Here is a 22,467-nt window from a genome sequence, read left to right on the forward strand (position 1 = left end):
ATTTGAATGCCTTTTATTTTTTGTTGTCAGATTGCTGAAGTGAGGACTTCCAGTACCATGTTGAACAGTGGTGAGCATGGACATCCCTGTTATGTTCCTGACCTTAAAGGACAGGCTCTCAGTTTTTTCCTACTGAGGATTATATTCACTGTAGGTCTTTTGCATATGACTTTAATGAAGTTGAGGCATGTTCCCTCTATCCATATGGTGGAGGGTTTTTATCAAGAAGGGATGATGAAAAAAGAAAAAAAAAAAAAAAGAAAAGATGATGTATTTTGTCAAATGCTTTTTCTGCTTCTATTGAGAAGATGAAATGGCTCTCATGCCTTATTTCATTAATGCGGTGTATCACACTGATTGATTTGTGGATGTTGAACCACCCCTGCAGCCCAGGAATAAATCCCACTTGGTCATGATGAATAATCTTTTTAATGTACTGTTGGAACCTATTAGCTTGTATCTTGGTGAGAATTTTTGCAACCATGTTCATCAGGGATATTGGTCTGTAATTCTACTTTTTCTTGAGGTCTTTGGTCTTAGGATCAAGGTAATGTTGGCCTCATAGAATGAGTTTGGAAGTTTTCCTTCCATTTCTATTTTTTGAATCAGCTTCAGAAAAATCAGTATTAATTCTACTGTAAATGTTTGGTAGAATTCCCCTGGGAAGCCATCTGGCCCTGGACTGTTTTCTTTTGGGAGATTTTTGATTACTGATTCAATTTTCTAGCTGGTTATGGCTCTGTTCAGGTTTTCTATTTCTTCCTGTTTCAGTTTCGATAGTTTATATGTTTCTAGGAATGCATTCACTTCTTCCAGATTGCCTAATTTGTTGGCATACAATTGTTCATTATATTCTCTTATAATTGTATTTCTTCAGTGATGGGTGCCAACTCTCCTTTTTCATTCATGATTTAATTTATTTGGGTCCTTTGTCTTTTCTTTTTGGTAAGTCTGGCTAGGGGTTTATCAGTCTTACTAATTCTTTCAAAGAATCAGCTCCTAGTTTCATTGATTTGTTCTTTTGTTTTTGTTTTTGTTTTTTTTTTTAAATTTCTGAGTCATTGATTTCTGCCCTAATCATATTATTTCTCTTCTCCCGCTGGATTTAGGCTTTATTTGCTATTCTTTTTCCAACTCCTTTAGGTGTAGGTTAGGCTGTGTATTTGAAACAGTGGTCGCTTTCCTACTGGTAGATTCGCAGCATTTGTTTTCTCCGATCTCCAATTTATTCTTGGGTGTTCAGAATGATTTGAGACCAAGTTCTGTTCCAGGGATGGGAAAAACTTAGGGTTCCTCTACTCCTCTGCCATTTTAACTCCTTCAGTTGGGATTTTAATAGGGATCATGCAGAACCTGAAGATTAATCTGGGGAATACAGTCATCTTAACAATATTAAATATTTTAACCCATGGACATGGGTTGACTTTCTGTTAATAATGACCTTTAAAAGCTTTCAGTAAGGTTTTGCAACTTTCAGTGTACAAGAGTTGCATTTCTTTTATTAAATTTATAACTATTTTAATTTTTTACACTATTGTGACTAGAATTGCTTTACATTCACTTTGAGAATGTCATATCTGGTGTGTAGAACTCAGATTGATTTTTATGTATTAAATTTATTTCTTAAATGATCTTTTGGAATTGGTTTATTAGAGCAGTAGATTTTTTTAGTGGATTTACCCTGGGATTCTCTTTATACATGATCACACCATATGCAAGTAGACACAGGTTTCCTTGTTGCTTTTTAATCTATATGCCTTATATTTAATTGCCTTGCCTCACAAACTTGGTTAAAATACATAGTCCGACATTGAATAAAAGTGGTGAGAACAAACATTCTTGTTTCCCTGAGGGGAGGCAATATTCACTGTTTCACCATCAAATATGTTACCAGTGGGTTTTTCATAGATGATCTTTATCAGGCTAAGAACATTTCTTTATATTCCTAGTTTGTTGAATGATTTTATCATGAAAGAACATTGGATATTCTCATATGCTTTTTCCTTATCTCTTGAGCTGACTATTTGTTGTAGTTTATTCTATAATTCTTTTTCCTATATTTATATGATATAGTACATTGATTTATTTTCAAATGTTAAGCCAAACTTGTTTTACTGGGATACATCCCTCATCTTGGTCATGATGCATAACTCTTTTTAATATGCTGCTGAATTTAGTTTACTAGTATTTTGTTGAGTATTTTTGCATCTATATTCACAAGAGATATTGGACATTAGCTTACTTTTCTTGTGACATCTTATCTAACTTTGGTGTCTAGGTAACACTGTCCTCATAAAATGAGTAGGTAAGTGTCACTCTATTATTCTTTCAAAGAGTTTGTGAAATTTTGGTAATCTTTAAACATTCAGTAGAATTCACCAGTGAAGACCTCTGCCCTGGTTTATTCTTTGTAGAAAACTTTTTGATTACTAATTCCATTTCTTTCCTTGTTATAGTTATTCAGATTTCCTATTTATTCTATAGTCAGTTCTAGTCTTTCATGTCTTTCTTACAGTTTGTCCATTTCATGTACATTACACAATTTGTTGGCATCAGTCTGCTCATGGTATTCTCTTTAATCCTTTTTGTTTCAGCAGTGGTCATCTTGATGTTCCTCATTCATTCTTGATTTGAGTAATTTGAATTGTCTACTTTTTTCTTGACCAATCTAGCTAAAGTTTTGACAATCCTGTTGATCTTTCAAAAGACCACTTTTAGTGTCATTGGTTTTGGTCTGTCATTTATCCTCTATTTCTGCCCTAATCTTTATTTCTTTATGCTTGATGTAGTTTCGTTTGCTCTTCCTTTTACAGTTTCTTAAGGTTAAAGGTTAAGGGGGCACCTGGGTGGCTCAGTCGTTAAGTGATGCACAAGCAGGGGGAGCGGCAGGCCAGGGGAGTGCCTGTACTGAATATTTTTGTTCCCCCAAATTTATATGTTGAAGCCTAATTTGCACTTGATGGAAATGGCTGGAAGTGGAGCCACTGGAAAGTAATTATATCATGAGAGTGGAACCCTCATGAATGGATTTGTGCCCTTGTAAGTGTACACACAAGAGGGTGCCTGGATGGCTCAGTCAGTTAAGCATCTGCCCTTGGCACATCTCAAAATCTCAGGGTCCTGGGATCAGGCCCTGCATCAGGCTCCCTGCTCAGCAAGGAGTCTGCTTCTCCACTCTCTCTGCCCCTCCCCCCGACTTGTGCTTTCTAGCTCTCCCTCAAATAAATAAATAAATAAAATCTTTAAATAAAAAAGAAGAAGAAGAAAGAAAGAAACTACAGATGATCTCTCTCTTGGCCATGTGAGGATATAATGACAAGGTAGCCGCCTACAAGCCAGAAAGAGGGCTCTCACCAGATGCCAAACTTGCAGTGTCTTGATCTTGGACTTGCCAGTCTCCAGAACTGTTAAAATAAATGTTTGGGGGTGCCTGGGTGGCTCAGTCAGTTAAGCATCTGCCCTTGGCTTAGGCCACAGTCTCAGGGTCCTGGGAATGAGCCTCGAATCCGGCTTCCCCGCTCAGCGGGGAGCTTGCTTCTCCCTCTCCCTCTCCCTCTGTGCTTTCCCTCTCTGATGCTCCCTCCACCGCTCTTCCTGCTAGTGTTCTCTTGCTTTCTCTCTGTCAAATAAATAAATAAAATATTTTAAAAGGAAAAATATTTGTGTAAGCCACCCAATCTATGGTATTTTTGATCTAGTAGCCCAAACTAAGATACTCATTTTAATGTTTTATTTTCTTACTGAGTTTTGACAGGTCCTTATATATTTTACATACAAGTCCTCTAACAAATATGTTTTGCAAATATTTTCTCTCAGACTGTGGCTTGCCTTTTCATTCTATTAAGTATCTTTTGAAAAGCAGTTCTTAATTTTTATGAAATCCAAGTCCAATTTGTCAATCTTTATTTAACTCCAAAACAAGGATTTCCTACTGTTTCTTTCTAAAAGTTATGTATTTAACTTTTCTCTGTAGTTGTCATATGAGGTAAGGGTTTAAATTTGTTTTTTTTTTTTTTTTTTTCATGTGGGTAGCCAAATGTCCCAGGATGAATCGTTAAAAAGACCATCTTTTCCCCCACTGAGCTGAGTTGGTATCTTTGCCAAAATCAGTTGAATGTAGATGTAAGGATTTATTTCTGGAATCTTAATTCCATTTCACTGATCCATGTCTGTAATTTTGCCAATATGGCACTGTCTTGATTATTGTGGTCTTATAGTAAGTTTTACAGGTAGTGTAAGTCTTCCAACTTTGTACTTTTTAAATTTTATTTGGCTATTCCAGATTATCTGCATCTCCATCTAAATTTTGGGACCACCCTATCAACATCTATTGGAATTTAAACAGAGAGTGACTTGAATTTACAGATCATTTGGTATGATGTCACCTTGACAATAAGTATGTCACTCCATGAACATGGAATATGTCTCCGCATACTCAGATATTCTGATTTCTCTCAGAAATGTTTTATAATTTTCAGTGTACAACTCTTACATCAAATTTAACCCTAAGTATTGTATTGTTTGATGTTACTATAAACAGAATTGTATTCTTTTTTTTTTATTTTTTTAAATATTTTATTGATTTGACAGAGAGAGACATAGCAAGAAAGGGAACACAAGCAGGGGGAGTGGGAGAGGGAGAGGGAGGCTTCTCGCCGGTCAGGGAGCCTCATGCAGGGCTGGAACCCAGGACCCTGGGATCATGACCTAAGCCAAAGGCAGACGCTTAATGACTGAGCCATCCAGGTGACCCCAGAAGTGTATTCTTAATTCAATTTTCAGATTGTTAATTGCTACTATGTAAAAATTAACCAATTTTATATACTGATATTGTATCATGTGAATTTATTAAACTCCATTGTTACATCTAGTAATTTTTGTTCCTTGATTTTTTCTAGAACAAAGGCGTTTTAATTCTTCCTTTCCAATCTAGATATATTTAATTTAAAATTAATGTCTTTTTTTTTCTTTTCTTGCACTGGCTAGAACATCCAGTAAAATGTTGAAACAGATGTGGAAAAAGTGAACATCTGCACCTTGTTAGCAATCTTAAGGGAACATAATACACTTCTTCAACATTAAGTATAATGTTACCTCTGGGTTTCTCATATACACCTTTTATCAGATGGACACAGTTTCCTTCTATTCCCAGGTTCTTGAGCCTTTTTATTATAAATGTGTGTTAGATTTTATCAAATACTTTTCTGCATCTACTGAGAAAATAATGTAATTTTAATCCTTTATTCTATTAATATTACACAGCACATTATCATTTGATTATAAACCATTACTACATTCATAGGATAAGTCCCACTTGTTTATGGTTATGTCATCCTATTTATATATTGTTGCACTCAGTTTACTAATATTTTAAGTATCATTGTGTCATGTTCATGAGGAGTATATTAGTCTATAGTCTTTTCTTCTGAGGTCTTTGGCATTGGTGTCAGATGAATACTGACCTCATAGCATGAATCAAGAAATGTTTCCTTACCCTTTATTTTCTGAAACAATTAGTGAAATATTGGTATTACTTCTTTTAAATATTTAACAGAATTTAGCAGTTAAGTCAGCAGAATATGGGCTTTGCTTAGTGGAAATATTTTGGATCACTAAAACTACTTACTTGTGTAATGGGTCTATTCATATTTTTTATTTCTTCTTAAATGTGTTTTTGATTTTTACCTTCCTAGGAATTGTCCATTTCATGTAAGTTGTCTAATTTGCTGGCATACTATTATTCATAATATTACTTCACAATCCTTTTAATTTTTGTAAGATCAGTAATGATCTCCCAATTCATTGCTAATTTTGATATTCTGAGCCTATTCTTTTTTATCTATTTAATGATTTGTCAACTTCGTATTTTTCTCTTAGAACCAATTTTTATTTTGTTGATTTCCCCTCTTGCTTTACTTTTATATTTAATTGATTTTGACTATATCTGTACTATTTATTTTCTTTTGCTTGTTTTTGGTTTACTCTGCTCTTCTTTTTCTAGGTTCTTAAAGGATAAATACAATTACTCATTTGAAATCTTTCTTCTTTTCTGACATAGGTCTTTATTTTTTTTTAAAGATTTTATTTATTTATTTGACAGAGAGAGATCACAAGTAGGCAGAGAGGCAGGCAGAGAGAGAGGAGGAAGCAGGCTCCCCTCTGAGAGGAGAGCCCAATGTGGGGCTCAATCCCAAGACCCTGGGATCATGACCTGAGCCAAAGGCAGAGGCTTTAACCCACTGAGCCACCCAGGCGCCCCTGACATGGGTCTTTAAAGCTATACATTTCTTTCTGAATTTTGCCTTAGTTTCCAAATATTTTATAATTTTATGATTTCTTCCTTGACCTATCAATTATTTAGTAATGTGTTGTATAATTCCCAAATATTTATGGATACCCTATGATTCTTTTTTTTTAATTTCAAATTTATTTCCATTGTGATCAAGAATATACTTTGTATGATTTCAGTCTTTAAGAATACTGAGCCTTATATTTTGGTCCATAAAGAATGTTCCACATGTAATTGAAAAGAATGTATATGCTGCAGGTTTTGTGTGGTAAGTTAGGTCAAGTTAGTTGATGCTGTTCGTGTAGGCTATCTTGATTTTCTGTCTAGTTCTTTCAAAATACTTATTATTGTTGATCTATCTAGTCCTCAATTTACTTCAGCCACTTTTTGCTTTGCATATTTTGTTAGATATGTATATATTTATAATTGTTATATCTTCCTTCTGTATTGACTTTTTTCTCATTACATAACTTCCCTCTTTGCATTTCATAATATTCCTTGTTTTAAAGTCTTGATTTAAAAAAAAAAGGTTTGATTTATTTGTGAGAGAGAGCACACAAGTGGGGAAGGAGGGGCAAAAGGAGAGGAGGAAGCAGACTCCCCACTGAACAGGATGCCTGACAGAGGGCTCAATCCCAGGACCGTGGGATCATGACCTGAACCAAAGGAAGATGCTTAACTGACTGAGCCACCCACGTGCCCCTTGAAGTCTTATCTTAAATCTATTTCTTCAAATATTACTATAGACACACCAACCCTATTATAGTTATCATGGACATGCTACATATTTTTATATCCTTTCACTTACAACCTATTTGTGTCTTTGAATTTAATGTCTCCTGTAAACACCACATACTTGGATCTTACTTTTTTATCCAGTCTAATAATACCCACCTCTTAATTTGGGTGTTTAAGCCACTAAAATTTTTTTTTTAAGATTTTTATTTATTTATTTGACAGAGATCACCAAGTAGGCAGAGAGGCAGGCAGAGAGAGAGAGAGGAGGAAGCAGGTTCCCTGCCGAGCAGAGAGTCCGATGCGGGACTTGATCCCAGGACCCTGAGATCATGACCTGAGCCGAAGGCAGCGGCTTAACCCACTGAGCCACCCAGGTGCCCGTAAGCCACTAAAATTTAATGTACTTATTGATATAGTTGTATTTCAGTTTGCCACTTTGCTATTTGTTTACTGTGTACTGCCCTTTTTTGTTGCTCTATTCTACTTTCATTGCCTTCATTTATGTTCACTATTTTTACAGGCACCATTTTAATTTCTCTTTTAAATATTCTTTAGGATTTTCTTTTTAAGTAATCTCTACATCCAATATGGGTCTTTTGAATTCACAACCCCAGGATCAAGACTCACATGCTCTACCAATTGAGCCAGATGGGCACCCCTTAATATCTCTTTTAATTCTGGACTACATATTTTAGTTAGTTTCTTAGTGTTTGTTCTAATGCTGTATGTATTTGAACCTATAAAAATATTCATCATATTAATACTAACTTACTTCCAGTAAAATGGAGAAACTTTCCTTCAATATAGTTCTATACCCCTGAACTTTTCTACTTACTATATATATCTATATATATAAATATATATATATATCAATCATACATCAATATATGATATATAGCCAACAATACAGTGTAATTATTATTGCTTTAGATAGTCTTGTGTCAGTTATTGAAAAAAAATATAGAGTCTGTTATATTAATCCAGCTATTAACCATTTCCTGTGTTCTTCATTTCTCTTCCTGGATTCAAGTCACCATCTACAGTCATTCCCTTTCAGCTTGAAAGACTTCCTTTAATATTTATTATAATGCGGATCTGCTAGCACAGAATTCTCCCAGTCTTTATCTAGAAAGGTCTTTATTTCACTTGGGTAGAAACTTATTGATGGAGCTGAGCAAGAGGTGGATGAGAACAGTCCAGGCCAGAGTAACACAGATTCCAACATTTCTTATCTGAAGACTATCATTCTCAAATGCTTCTAGTTGATTTCCAGAGCACAGAAACGGTTGTTTTTGTCAATTTCATACAGCTTTGTATTTGTTCCTGGGAGAGAGAATATTCTAATATCCTCACTTGGCCAGAGCTAGAAGTGCCTTTTTTAAAGTTAACATTGCCTATTTAAAGAAGCCTAACTTTGAATCATGTTTTGTGAATATTAACATATTATTTCTTAATCATTGTTACAATAGGTTGTTATATTTTACTGATGTCTTCAAAGAATCAAATTAGAATTCATTTATGATTTCTATTGCATTTTTGGCTATCTGTCTTTTTGACTTGATTTTTATAATGATTGAGAAGACCCTTCCATTTTGGGGAGGGGGTTCTTTGTTTATTAACATTTAATAAAATAAATTCGTTATTTTCTGTCTTATTTCTTTAATTAAAAAAACTTATAATGGCCTATAGGTGAAAACTTTCCTTTGTATTTATGTTTTTAAAAATTTTTAAGTAGGTTCCACACCAAACATGGTGCTCAAACTTACAACCCCAAGATCAAGAGTTGCAGGCTCTACTGACTGAGCCAGCCAAGTGCCTGAAAAACTGTCTTTTGCGTACAGTGTCTAAATCGTAAAATTTGACTTGATATCTTTTTTAATTCCTTCCAGGATGTTATGTAAGTTCCCTTTTTATTTCCTATTTGAGTCAAAGGAAATCTAAACCATGTTACTTAATTTCATATTAGGTAAGATTTGGTAACTTTTCACTGCTTATTTCTAAAGTTATTGGTCAATGGACAGTGTAGACTACAAAATATCTACTTTGATATATTAAATGATTTCTGCACCAAACAAATGATTAAGCTATATAAATATTCTGAGACTATTAAAAATTCTCATTCTTTAATTGTGAGAATATATGATGCTATGTTTAATAAATAATTTATATTTATTGGTCAAATAATTCAATTCTGTCTTCTACAAGAAACTAAAGATGTAACGCAAAGGAATCAGAAGTGAATATCCATGAATCCAATCAGTGCTAATTTTAACATCGTCCATTTCTATCAGTGCTTTTCTTTTTTGCAGAGAATTCCTTTATTTTCTCGATCCATTTACAAATAAAATGTATCTTCTACTCAAAAACTGGCAACACAGATCAATAAATAATAAGGAAAATATCCTAAGGTACAGAAGGAAGAGAAAGCTATTTAATGAAATTGGAAAGTACTTCTGTTGCAATCTTAAATGACACCCACAGCAAGTATACACCATCATTTAAAAACATATCTATTATGAAAGGAATGTACAGAAATGTGTCACTCCATGTGAAATATTGTCTTGAATATAGTGAAGACCACTAATGAGGCCCTATTATTGCACTTAGTAAAAGATTATTCCCCATAAAAGGAAAGTATCAGAGCTTGATAACAAAATGAAATCAGAATCTCTGAAAGCCTCAGAATTAAGGGGGATGTCTAGAGATACCCTCTGCTAAGGGAACTTCCAACATTTTCTTCTCTCTTAAAAGTGGATGTCTCAGGGCGCTTGGGTGGCTCAGTGGGTTAAGCCGCTGCCTTCGGCTCAGGTCATGATCTCAGGGTCCTGGGATTGAGTTCCGCATCGGGCTCTCTGCTCGGCGGGGAGCCTGCTTCCTCCTCTCTCTCTCTCTCTGCCTGCCTCTATGCCTACTTGTGATCTCTCTCTGTCAAATAAATAAATAAAATCTTAAAAAAAAAAAAAGTGGATGTCTCAGACTTAGCCCTTGAGGCAGAAAACACGATGCCAAGGGAAAATACTGGATATAAAATGCTTAAATGAAGAAAAGCAGAAATGCATAAGGTAGGTAAAATAAAAATTTAATTTCTGAAAGACAAAGATGTCTGATGACGGTGGCTGACTTAAGGCCTTAGTTTGACTTCAAATGAAAAAAAATTTAAAAAGAAGCCCCAAATGAAGTCATTCTACCCCCAAGACAGCAAACAAGATTCAATTGTAGTTTCAATTTGTCTCAGGAATGTGATCTTTTAACATTCAATCTGAAATTCCAGATCAGTACAAGTGAGGTCATCTGCATGATAAAAAGGCTGTCAGTCTCTCTACCCCCCAAAAAGATGTCCTAGTCTCAAAAAAATTCTTTCTTTTCTTTTGGTAATAACTGACTTGCCACACCCACCTGCCTATAAAAAAAAAAACCTTCCATTTTCTACAACTCCTCAGACTCTCTACTTGCTGGATGGGATGATAACCTGATTCATGCGTCAGGCATAAACTCAATTAGATTTTCACATTTACTCAGTTGAATTTTGTTTTTCAGCAAAACTGAAAGTAAAAATGTAGCACTGTGAGCGAGTTTCCTCAAACTGGACAAAATGCTAAACAGTCATGTTTCCTGGTGCCTTTGTCTACTGATGGTTTTTTCAGACTGGAAGGACAAGAGAGGGACTGGCAGCAGGAATTGTTTGTGTATGTGGAGCACTACTGCCATTGTGAGGAAAGAGTTTCAAAACATCCCACCTTGTTACAGCTTCCTTCTCTTGAGGCCAAAGTCTGACCTATGTGGAAGGAGACCAGGCTTGAGTTCCAAGCTGAACTTCTTGCCTACTCCTCTAAGGCCTAACAAGACACTAGGACTTTGGTAGTATCTGGATGTAGAGCCTAGAGACCTGGAGAAGGAGGGGGCTGCAGTGAGTTAGTGGCTTCCAGGAGGTGCAGGCATAGGAAGTCAGGGGACAGGGCTTAGTTCTCAAGGGCAAGACTACAAGAATCCACCCAAAGACAAATGCAGGTTCTTGTGGGCATTTGTCTCCTGTTCTTGCCCCTTGCAGCAAGAGTTAGCAGGCTTTCACATGCTGTCACTAAGCTATGGTGATTAGGTCCCTTGTGGCTAAAGTGTCAGAGTAAGATGGACAAGCTTGTTCCAAGAGAAGTTTAGGAACATCTGTTATGCTTATGGATCACAGACCACACAAAATACTAGAGCCCACTGTAACTTTGGCTAGCAGGACAGATGCATACACCTAAATGGGTTGGCCAAGTGGAGAGGAAGACCAGGAAAAATTCTTTTAAGTCTAAGAGGAATTAGCTACAGTAGATTTGTAGCTGATTTCCCAGGCCTAGATAAAAAGCTTGATGGGAGTCTTCATCTAATCTCAGGTATCACAAGACAAGCCTATGAGACACCTTTGTCTCCAACCAGCTATAAACCAGAGAATAGAGAACGCTGATTGATAGAATAGGATTAGTGGTTGCAGGATTCAAGGTGTTGGGGAGGAAAATTTTTACTATGCCCTTCAAGATTCATCCAGCCAGTATAAGGATTAAATGGACATGAGAAAGATTAATAGGAGGAAAAAATAAGTTTAAGTATGTGCTCACAGAGGCCCAATAATGAAATTGAGAACTAAAAAAATGACCAGTCAGGCAGTTTTTATATTTTATAGACAAAGCCAATAAATCTGTAAGAAATTGACAGGACAAAGAAAACATATGCTCAGGGGCTTCAATTAGTGAGGAATTCTAGAGGGAATTTGGACTGGAGTAGTAAATCAGTTAAAAGTAACAAAGTTTGTTTATACAGACTTCTTGGCCCTAAAATTTTTATCTTTGGTGATAGGGATGTCTCTTAACCTCATACAGGGAAGATACCTCTCACAGAGTGATTTTTTTCTTGATTTCTGGACACAAAGGGGAGTCAGAGTGTTTCTTTTTTTTCTTTTTTTAAGATTTTATTTATTTATTTGAGAGAGAGAGCCTGAGAAGGGGGAGGATCAGAAGGAGAAGCAGACTCCCCACAGAGCAGGGAGCCCCAATGTGGGAGCAGACCAAAGGCCTCCAGGATCATGACCTGAGCAGAAGGCAGCTGCTCAACCAACTGAGCTATCCTGGTGCCCCAGAGTGTTCTTTTGACATTGGCTTTTTCTTAAGTTACTTCTCATTCAAAATCATTAATATGCTAAAGTGGAACACTGTCATGGGGCGTGGGGTGTTGCTAGAGAAGGCTGCTGGAGCCCCTGTGATGGATTTTGGATTTCCTTTGGAAAAGCCAGTAAATAGTTTTATGCCCTCCCCTCTTGTGATACTTAAAAAATCAAGATTACACCTCGGGTAGGTCTTTTATTTATTTTTTTCTTCAACTAGCCAAAATTAGATGGAATGGCTTAGCCTCTACTTCTAATCAGGCAGTGGGGATCCAGAATGTTTTATGATCTGAGATCCACAGCAATCCTACCAAAGGCTGCTAAACTTCCCTTGGAATAAGCTTGTCCACCCTACTCTGACACTTTAGCCACAAGGGACCTAATCACCATAGCTTAGTGACAGCATGTGAAAGCCTGCTAACTCTTGCTGCAAGGGGCAAGAACAGGAGAGAAATGCCCACAAGAACCTGCATTTGTCTTTGGGTGGATTCTTATAGTCTTGCCCTTGAGAACTAAGCCCTGTCCCCTGACTTCCTATGCCTGCACCTCCTGGAAGCCACTAACTCACTGCAGCCCCCTCCTTCTCCAGGTCTCTAGGCTCTACATCCAGATACTGCCAAAGTCCTAGTGTCTTGTTTGGCCTTAGAGGAGTAGGCAAGAAGTTCAGCTTGGAACTCAAGCCTGGTCTACTTCACATAGGTCAGACCTTCTTTCACTGGTTGGCCTCAAGGGAAGGAAGCTGTAACAACTTGAGATGTTTTGAAACTATTTCCTCACGATGGCAGTAGTGCTCCAAATATGCCCCAGGCCTGTCTTCAAAGAACTCTTCCCCCGCCCTTCCCATCTGAAAAAACGCCACAAAGAGACAAAAGAACCAAGAAACATGGCGGCTAGCAAGTTGCCTGGTTTGAAGAAACTTGCTCACACTACCACACTTTAATCTTCTACCTGAAATGAAACGGAGACTGTAAACCACCTACCATTATCAGGTACCTTCTTCTCTCAGAAATTACATTTCCACCCAACCTTGTCTAGGCTGGTCTGCCTGACTACTCTCAGGTTTTCATGACCAGTGTTCTCCCATGGCACCGAATTTTCTTCTTCAGGGGATAAATCGTATGCTTGCTGGGATGGGTGGCTCAGTCAGTTAAGCTTTGGCTCAGGTCGGGATCTCAAGGTCCTGGGATCAAGCCCCGCCTCAGTGCAGAGTCGGCTTCTCCCTCGGCCGCTGCCCCTCCCCCGCTTCTGAGCTCACACACCTGTGTGCTCTCTTTCTCTCTCTCAAATAAATAATAAAATCTTTTTTTTAATTTAAAAAAAAAAGAGATAAATTGGATATATTCAGACATAAAAAAGAGAAGACACTGCCTGAAGGCTGAAAATCTCAAGCCAACAATTCACAAATTCCAGTGGTCTTTGACCAGATCACCTCCCAGACAACCTGGGAGTCTTCTTCATTTTGTCATTTTTTTGTGTTGAATTGTAGACAACCATTTGGCACAAGCCATAAAAGGAGACCAGACAATTGTCATTACTGCATGCAATACACAGCATGAGACATACAGTTTACATATGCATAAATTCCAAATAGAGGTCTTCAGAGTTTTATCTCCTGATTTCATCATTTAACATTAAGACAGTCTTTCCTAGGCCATTAAACATTATTCAATTAGTTCCTGTGGCTTTATGGTGGTTTTGTGTATGTTTGTATGTATTACACTTAATCTCTTAGATGTAGGATTATAATATTTTCTCCTTAGTAAACTAAGGAATAGTGACTCCAAAGATCCAGAAAATAACCAATGTGATGATCAAGAACTTAAAAAAAATTATCTTAAAACCTGTTAAGATAACCAATAACATTTTGCATTATTTATATCATTTATCAATGCATATGTTTTCAGATTTAGGTTCACACACACACACATAAAAAAAAATCTGTACTAAAATTGAATTTATGTATTACACTGTGGCTTGATCAGACCATACTCTGAGGAAAATGAATTCACACGTTACCAGATAAAAACCTTGTTTTTCAGTACTTCAAGATGGTATTATAAATATGATGCAAATTATTACATATGTATATAATGCATAGATACATATGATGCAAACACTTGAAACACACCCTCAAAAGACTGATTTGCAAAGTTACATGTTAGATCTAAGTACATTCGATATTTTGTTTGAATTGGTATATAATCAGAAGTGCTTTTGGCTCTCTAGAACACAGGTTTATGTGTTTCATTCAATGTTATCACATATGTTAGACATGGAGTAAAATACACTTTGCCATTTCTCTTACCGGTTATCAGCAAACTTTTATGGTTTGATCCTCAAAGTCCGGTACTTTTCTCCCTAAATCACACCACAAAATGTCTCTGCCTATCAGGACATAAACAATGGAATTCAGGCTTTGTAAAAGCTAAAGGGAATATCTGGTATACCTCAAGTGAACTGATCCATAAGTAACCAGAATGACAGACTCATTGAGCACTCTCCAAACACACACACAAACATACATACACACACTAGTTATGCTTACAAAGGAAATATCAATAAAACTTGGCTCTACCACGTGGGACTTCAGTAAGTGGGGCTGCCTCATGCTTACAGGCACCACCAGGAACATGGCCACTAAAAAAGACAGTCTGCAAAGAATGAACTCAACAGTCCTGAGCCTAAAGAATTCCAGGACCAAGAGCAACTACATTTCTAGCTTTAGATATGGGACACTATCTCTATACACACGGCTGTACCCTTCCAAGGAAACACTCATGTCAAACTACTCCCCTACAGGAGGAAGCCCAGCTCCTCTGGTCCAGATTCTATGGCTGAAACGGGAGGGGAAGGTTAGAGGTCCTTTCATTCCAACACAAGAAATGAGGTAAGTTTCTCAAAGGATCTCCAAGGAACTTAGAGTGGCTAATGGCACCAATGTCCACTCACCATCAGAACTCAACCATGACTACCCTACAAGAGAGCCAGGCACAGATGAGGCTATCACAAAAGCTAGTTCTTTTTCTCTGTACTGATAAAAGCATACTTTTCAAAGTGGAATGCTTGCCTGGGTCATCAGAGCCAGCAGATACCATACCTAAAACAGATCTTGAACCACTGGAATGCCAAAGCAGAGCACCAGGCCAGCAGCTTTCCCTTTCTTTAAGAATGAGACGCTGACGTAACAGAGAGTAAGAAGAACACCACAAGCGGAGAGGCACCCATGAAACCGTAGCCACCCTTCTTCACTCTACAATTACAAGTCATGACCTATCTGGAGGTCTCCACACCAAAAGGTTGGATATCTTGTAAGGTCAATGGGGAATTTTCCATCAGGAAATATGTACGAAGCTGGCACAGAGAAGAACACTAGCTGTATATAGGCAGGCCTAAATACTGCCATCCCTCTAAGGGGTTACTACCCAAAACACACCACCTGTCTGTTCTTGCAAGAGCTCAATGGCACCAGAGTCCTGTCAGGAGAAAGGAATTAGCCCTGGAACTGACCGTGAGCCTGCAGAGCCACAAGAATGGCTAGCTGCTGGGCTCAGATAATCCCTCAAGGCCTTCCATTCTGTTTGTGGTTTTCATCCACTCCAGTCTCCTAGGAGATGCTCTGGGTCATGATGGCACGTCAGTGTACCCCCATTCCTTCCATACAGGCCCTTCTTGTTCCAGACAAGACTTACTCTAGACTTCTGGTGTGCCAAACTCCATCAATGACGTTGGCTACATATGGCGCCCAGCAGTGGCCTGTGCTCTGTCACTGCCATCACAGTGAGCCCAGACCCACCAACATGGGGAAAGCCAGCCTGTAGAAACCTACAATGTCCATATTCTCAAGACAATTGCCCCCAAGGCCTGCACTTGGCTGAAGTCTTGGCCCACACTGTTAGGCAACCGAGGCCCCACCTCCCTACTTCCTGTGTTTGGACTTCCTGCAAAATCCAAACGGGCTCTAACCTAGATGCGGGCCTCTAACCTAGCGGATGCCACACCAAAACCCTGACTTTGTCCACTTCTCCTGCTGGGCCACAGAGAAGAAGGTACCGGGAGGCCAGGCATGGGTCCAGAACCTGCTCAGCCTCCCACTGGCCTGCAATCCCCCAACTGGAAGGCCTTACAGGGAGGAACCACTCGGGACTTGGGGTTGATCAAACTATTTCCGCACGATGGCAGTATTGCCCCAGAAAAGCCTAGTGGCCCTACTGCCAAGCGTTCTTCTCCCGCCCCTCGAGTTTTGAAAAAATACCAGGGAGCTCTGGACGCCAGAAAATATGGCAGCCTTGCATCTTGCTCCGTTTGCTCATTCTCTTAGCATTTTGCTTTTGGTTTCCATTAGGTAACGAATGGAACTGCTGAGACACCTACCTTCATTGGCCATCTACTCATTTCCAGATTTCAATTTTGACTTGAACAAATTTATACAATAACATATATGGCATAATAGATGTATTTAAATAATACAATTAACTGTCAAATATATACTAACATATATACTATATTGTATCATTATATATATACTATTATTAACACATCATATAATTATATATATTATAATTTTTGTTTCTCAGAAGAACAAAACAGCAACTTTTTCAGTATTTTTTATTTTATTGATTTACAGTTTCCAGTAGAAGTAGTCAGAGAAGATACTTTGTAGGTTTTTAATTTTTTTCAAATTTGGGTTTTTTTTTTTTTTTTAAATTGGGTGAGATTTGAATTCTGGTCTAACATTCCATCTATTCTGGAGAATATTCCATGCATACTTGAGAAATGTTACATTCTCTTGTTTCCATAATTATCTTCAGCCTAGGTCTTCTATCCCATATTTCAAGTGGGTACTGAAGTCCCCATCTAGTTTTATAGAACTCATTTTTCCCTTTGGTTTGGTTCAGGTTTTGCTTCATAAATTTTGGGATGCTGGTCAAGTGCAGGTGTTTGTAACTGTTACGTCTTCATGATACACTGAAAGTGTATTAATATAGAATGTCCTTCCTTATCTCTTGAAAGAATTGTTTTAAAGTGTATTATGTCAGTTGCCAAAGGGTGGCTCAGTTCATTGAGCCTTTGACTCTTCATTTCTGCTCAGGACAGGATCTCTGGGTTGGGGGATGGAGACCCACTGAGTATGGAGCCTCTTTGTCCCTCTCCCTCTGCTCTTCCTCCTGGTCAGACAAGCTTTGTCTCTTTCTCTCTCTCTCTCAAATAAAATCTTTTTAAAAAATGTATTATATCAAGTGTTATCTCTCTTTTGATAACTATTTGCATAGAATATTTTTTATCATTTTATTCTTAACCTATGTGCAAACTGGATGTAAAAGTGGTCTCTTTTAGACAGCATATAGTTGGATCGTATTTTCTTTTTTTTTTTTTTTTAAGATTTTATTTATTCACTTGACAGAGAGAAATCACAAGTAGATGGAGAGGCAGGCAGAGAGAGAGAGGGAAGCAGGCTCTCCGCTGAGCAGAGAGCCCGATGCGGGACTCGATCCCAGGACTCTGATATCATGACCCGAGCCGAAGGCAGCGGCTTAACCCACTGAGCCACCCAGGCGCCCCTGGATCGTATTTTCTTAAATCCATTCTCCCAATAGCTGCTTTCAAATTGCAGATTTTAATCTATTTACATTTAAAGTAATTATTGGTAAGGAAAGACATAGCGCCATTTTGCTATTTTTTTCTCTAGGTCTTACAAAAATTTTTTCTCCTCAGTTAGTGCCTTACTCTGTGATTCATTTTTTCCAGTGTAGCACTTCTATTCCTTTCTCATTCCCTTTTCTGTATATTTAAAATGTTTTCTTCAATTGTCACACTGGGTAATACAATTACTATCTTAATAGTGTAACCATCAGTTTGCTTAAATAACAAATAGTTTTTAGAGTACATAAACCTGCTCATTTACACAGGCTCAACATCTTTTATGTTATTTTCACAAATTACATCTTCAAACATTGTGTGCCCAATTAATTATTGTTTGTGTACTTGCCTTCTAAATCATATAGAAATACATATACAAAAATACATATAGAAAACAAAATTCAGGGGCGCCTGGGTGGCTCAGTGGGTTAAAGCCTCTGCCTTCAGCTCAGGTCATGATCCCAGAGTCCTGGGATAGAGCCTCACATGGGGCTCTCTGCTCATCGGGGAGCCTGCTTCCTCCTCTCTCTCTCTCTGCCTGCCTCTCTGCCTACTTGTGATCTCTGTCAAATAAATAAATAAAGTCTTTAAAAAAAAAAAAAAGAAAACAAAATTCATATAGAAAACAAAATACAACACTTCTAGCTTTTATATGTATCTTTGTAGCTACCTTTATCCTTGCTCTTTATTTTTTCATACAGTGTTATTGTCTAGAGTCTTCGTTTCACCTTGGAGGACTCCTTTCTGTGTTTCTCGTATGGGAAATCTTCTAGTAACAAACTCCATCAATTTTTCTTTTTTAGGAATGTGTTAGTTTCACTGGGGTTTTTGAAAGCTTCTCATGCTAGGTATGGAATCCTTGGTTGACAGGGTTGGGTTTTTTTCCTTTTATAATTTGAAATATGTTCTCTAAATGTCTTGGCTTCTGTGTTTTCTGAAGAGAAACCAGATGTTAATCTTATTGAGGATACCTTGTTTATGATGAAACTGTCTTGACACTTTCAAATTTTTCACTTCATCAGTGGATTTTGCTAGTTTGGTTATAATATGGACCATCTTTGTTTTTATCTTACAGAGTTTGTTCAGCTTCTTGGATGTGTACATTGGCCATTGTTTCTTCAACTATTCTTTCTTCCCCTATATATCTCCCCACCTTCTGCAACTCATATGATGATCCAAGGGTCAGGGTCCTGGAATACAGCCCCACATCAGGCTCCCTGCTCTCCCTGCTTAGTGGGGAGCTTGCTTTTCCCTCTCCCTCTGCCTGCTGTTCCTCCTGCTTGTGTCTCTCTCTTTGTGTCAAATAAATAAAATGAAAATTTTTTTACATTTTATTTATTTATTTATTTATTTGTCAGAAAGAGGGAGAGAGAAAGCACACAAGCAGGTAGAGAGGCAGGCAGAGGCTGAGAGAGAGGCAGGCTCCCTGCCGAGCAAGGAGCACAATGTGGGACTCCATCCCAGGACTCTGGGATCATGACGCAAGCCCAAGGCATTGGCTTAAACCACCAAGCCACCCAGGCATACCAATAAAATAAAATCTTAAAAAAAAAAAAAAAAAAAAAAAAGAACACGAAGGAAACCTAGCTTAGGTCCAAGCCCGTTCTAACTTTGCATAGGCATGACCTTCAACTTTTGGCCAAAAAGGAAGGAAGCTGTAATGGTTGATGGTGTTTTCAAATTATTTCCCAATCATGGCAGTATTGCTCCAGATATGAAAACACACACACACACACACACACACCCCACAACCCTCAAAAGGCTTTGAGCTCTCATCTCCCACCCCCTACCAGTCTGAAAAAAATACCAGTAAGAGACAAAGTCACTATGAAACATAGCTGCCTTAAATTTTGCCCAGTTGTAAGATGCTAGCACTGTTGTTCTTTGCTTTTGGTTGCCAACTGAAATCAAAACTGAGGCTTTGAACTATCCACCCTCACCAGGGATCTTCTTTTTCAAAAATTCAATTTCAAACTGACCTAGTTCTGTTCTTCTTCATACCAGCTTTACATTTCATGCATTTTCCCAATTATAAAGTAGTTAAGGGCAAGTTTCAAGGAGCCAAGCTTAAAAGGAATAAGAAAATTCTGAAAATTCAAGGGCAGGATTAGCACATTTCTAGGCGACGACAACAACTGCTAACAATTATTGAGCACTTATGATGTACCAGTGAATATTTCAAGGCTCTTGATAAAGATTCTTATATTGAGTCTTTACAACAAACCTCTAGATAAGTAGTATGATTCTTACCAGTTAATAAATAAGGAAAGGTAGCAGGGGAAGTTTAAATAGCTTGTCAAAGGTCACAGAGCTAATAAAAGTTAGAGACAAATTTTAAATTACATTAGCCTGACTTCAGAGCTCACACTATTAAGCACTAGGGAGGCAAGTTATAAGCCCACTCCTGAGGCACTGTAAAGACAATTCGCAACTTTTCCTGGTTTTCTTGCATTCTCTGAGCCTTCAGTGCAGGGACAATTCAGGTAACAAATTCAGTTCTATTTTGGGATTTTTGGTAAATACTAACAATAGGGAGAAGTAAGTCAGACTTGTTTGACCTTCAACCATTAGTCCACCTGTTTCCTAGGTCAAGCCCTTTTCACCATGTGTTGCATTTCAATGGAAGCCTTGAAACTTCGCAAAGTCCCCCTAAGCTGATTTTCTTTGACTTAACCAGCCCAGGGAGAAATTCCCAGAAAAGACACATATCAGCCACCTGTAGATCCAAAAACTCATTTGGCTCAGAAAGAACAAATTAATTAAAATTGGGAACGGAAAGGAATGGAGCCACATTCACATTCCAAATTTTCAAGAGTCAGAAAAATACTGGCATTGCTTAATTGTATATATGGATGCAAGTGTGTTGATATTATTTCTGTATTTTTTCATATGCTATTGAAGATGAGCATAATTAGACACTCCAAAGTATGCATCCTTGGCATAAGGATTGCTTTTTTTGTTTGTTTGTTTTGTTTTGTTTTGTTTTGTTTTAAATCGGACAGAAGGGGCACCTGGGTGGCCTTCAGTTCAGCTCATGATCCCAGGGTCCTGAAATTGAGCCCCAAATCTGGCTCCCTGATCAGTAGGGAGTCTGCTTCTCTCTCTCCCTCTGCTCCTCCCCTCCACTCCTGCTTGTTCTGCTTGTTCTCTCTCTCAGTAGAGAAATAAAGAATCTATTGAAAAAAGAGGAGAGAAACTCTAAAAACCAAGCTGAAGTTACTCTTTTGTAAAACATTTACATTTTTTTAAATTTACATTTGTATGGAAAATCACCATTTGTAAGGGTGTCTTTAATGCTATCCCGGTAAGGATCTGACTCAATCTCTAAACTCTTATCAATGGACAAGACAAAGACTTAAATCTGCCTAACAACCATACTCTTGTCTACTGTGCTTTTCCTGGTAAATGTAACTGACTCCCTGTCCGCAACACCTTTTGTGTTTCACTGAAGGTGGTATTTAAGGTAGCCATTTCCAGGAGTAACTCAGTTTTCCTGGGTCTCTCCCTTGTATGCAGGTGGTTTATATATTAATCTTTTTTTTTCTCCTGTTAATCTCTTTTTTTTCTTTTTTTTATGACAGGGGTGTCTCAGCCACAAACCTAGAAGGCAAGATGGAAAAGTCTTTTTCCTCGCTACACTATTATGGTATTCATTCTGGCTATTTACCAAAGATTTCTGTTACTCCTCTGGGATACTGCTAAGATGAGTGGGGATACTTGATCAAGACATGAAGCCAAACCCTTACATCTGGTTACATATGTACCTCAGCCTATCTTTGAAATCCTACCAGAACCCTCTAAGGCAGACTATAACAATACAGCCAAATTATGTAGTCAGTACAGGTCAGCCATTTGAATAGAGAAGCAGTGCATAAAAATGAAGAATGTGTAAAGAAAAGGAAATGAAGTGAGCAAGAAAAAAATTACAACATACATTATTATGCAAGTTATATATTAAAGAAAAAACACACACAGATTACACTGATACTTTAGGTCACTTTGTGTTCACTTATCAGAATTCCATATTAACTAAATACTCCATACAGAAAGTTACATTGCATAAATAGAAAAATAGTTTTTGTCTATATTTTTAAATCATATTTTGTGATAACAAAAGTATACTACAAAATGCTCATGAAATACAAAAAAGCTATAAAATGAAAATTGTATGCAAGAAAATAAACTATTATATATATATAATGTGTGTATATATATATATATATATATATATGTAAACTTAAATGTATCAAGATAGTTAGGTAAATATAAAACATGATAAGGAAATCATAAAGATGTGGTCAGAGTTTCCCTCAAGACTGTGGAATTATAAATAGGATCAACATTCCTCTTATGTCACAGGTTAAGTCACAGTTTATGGCAGTTGTCCAACTTGATAAACTATGTAATCACTGAAGTAGATTATACTGCTAATATTCTCTACTTAATTATCCAATTCCTTTCTAAAAATACACCATTCCTATTTCTTACTGAAGTATATTTTACATACAATATTATATTAGTTCCAGGTGTACAACAGTAATTCAACAAATTATGTAACAAAATGCTGTGATAAGTGTTGTTAGCATAAATTAGCAAAGTTATTACAACATTATTGACTATATTCCCTATGCTGTACTTTTCATTCTAGTACACTATTTTAAAA

The 22,467-nt window shown here is 37.4% G+C and overlaps 1 long non-coding RNA gene across 1 annotated transcript; it reads left to right on the forward strand.

Annotated features, from left to right (window-relative positions):
• Positions 1–13,034: 13,034 nt before the first annotated feature.
• Positions 13,035–21,925, forward strand: LOC131822104 (uncharacterized). Its single transcript, XR_009350088.1, has 3 exons — positions 13,035–13,156; positions 14,967–15,054; positions 21,386–21,925. It is a non-coding gene; the product is annotated as an uncharacterized LOC131822104 (long non-coding RNA).
• The last annotated feature ends 542 nt before the right edge of the window (positions 21,926–22,467 follow it).

Source organism: Mustela lutreola, chromosome X (genome assembly GCF_030435805.1).
Source record: "Mustela lutreola isolate mMusLut2 chromosome X, mMusLut2.pri, whole genome shotgun sequence".
In the NCBI taxonomy this organism is placed as follows: Eukaryota; Metazoa; Chordata; class Mammalia; order Carnivora; family Mustelidae; genus Mustela; species Mustela lutreola.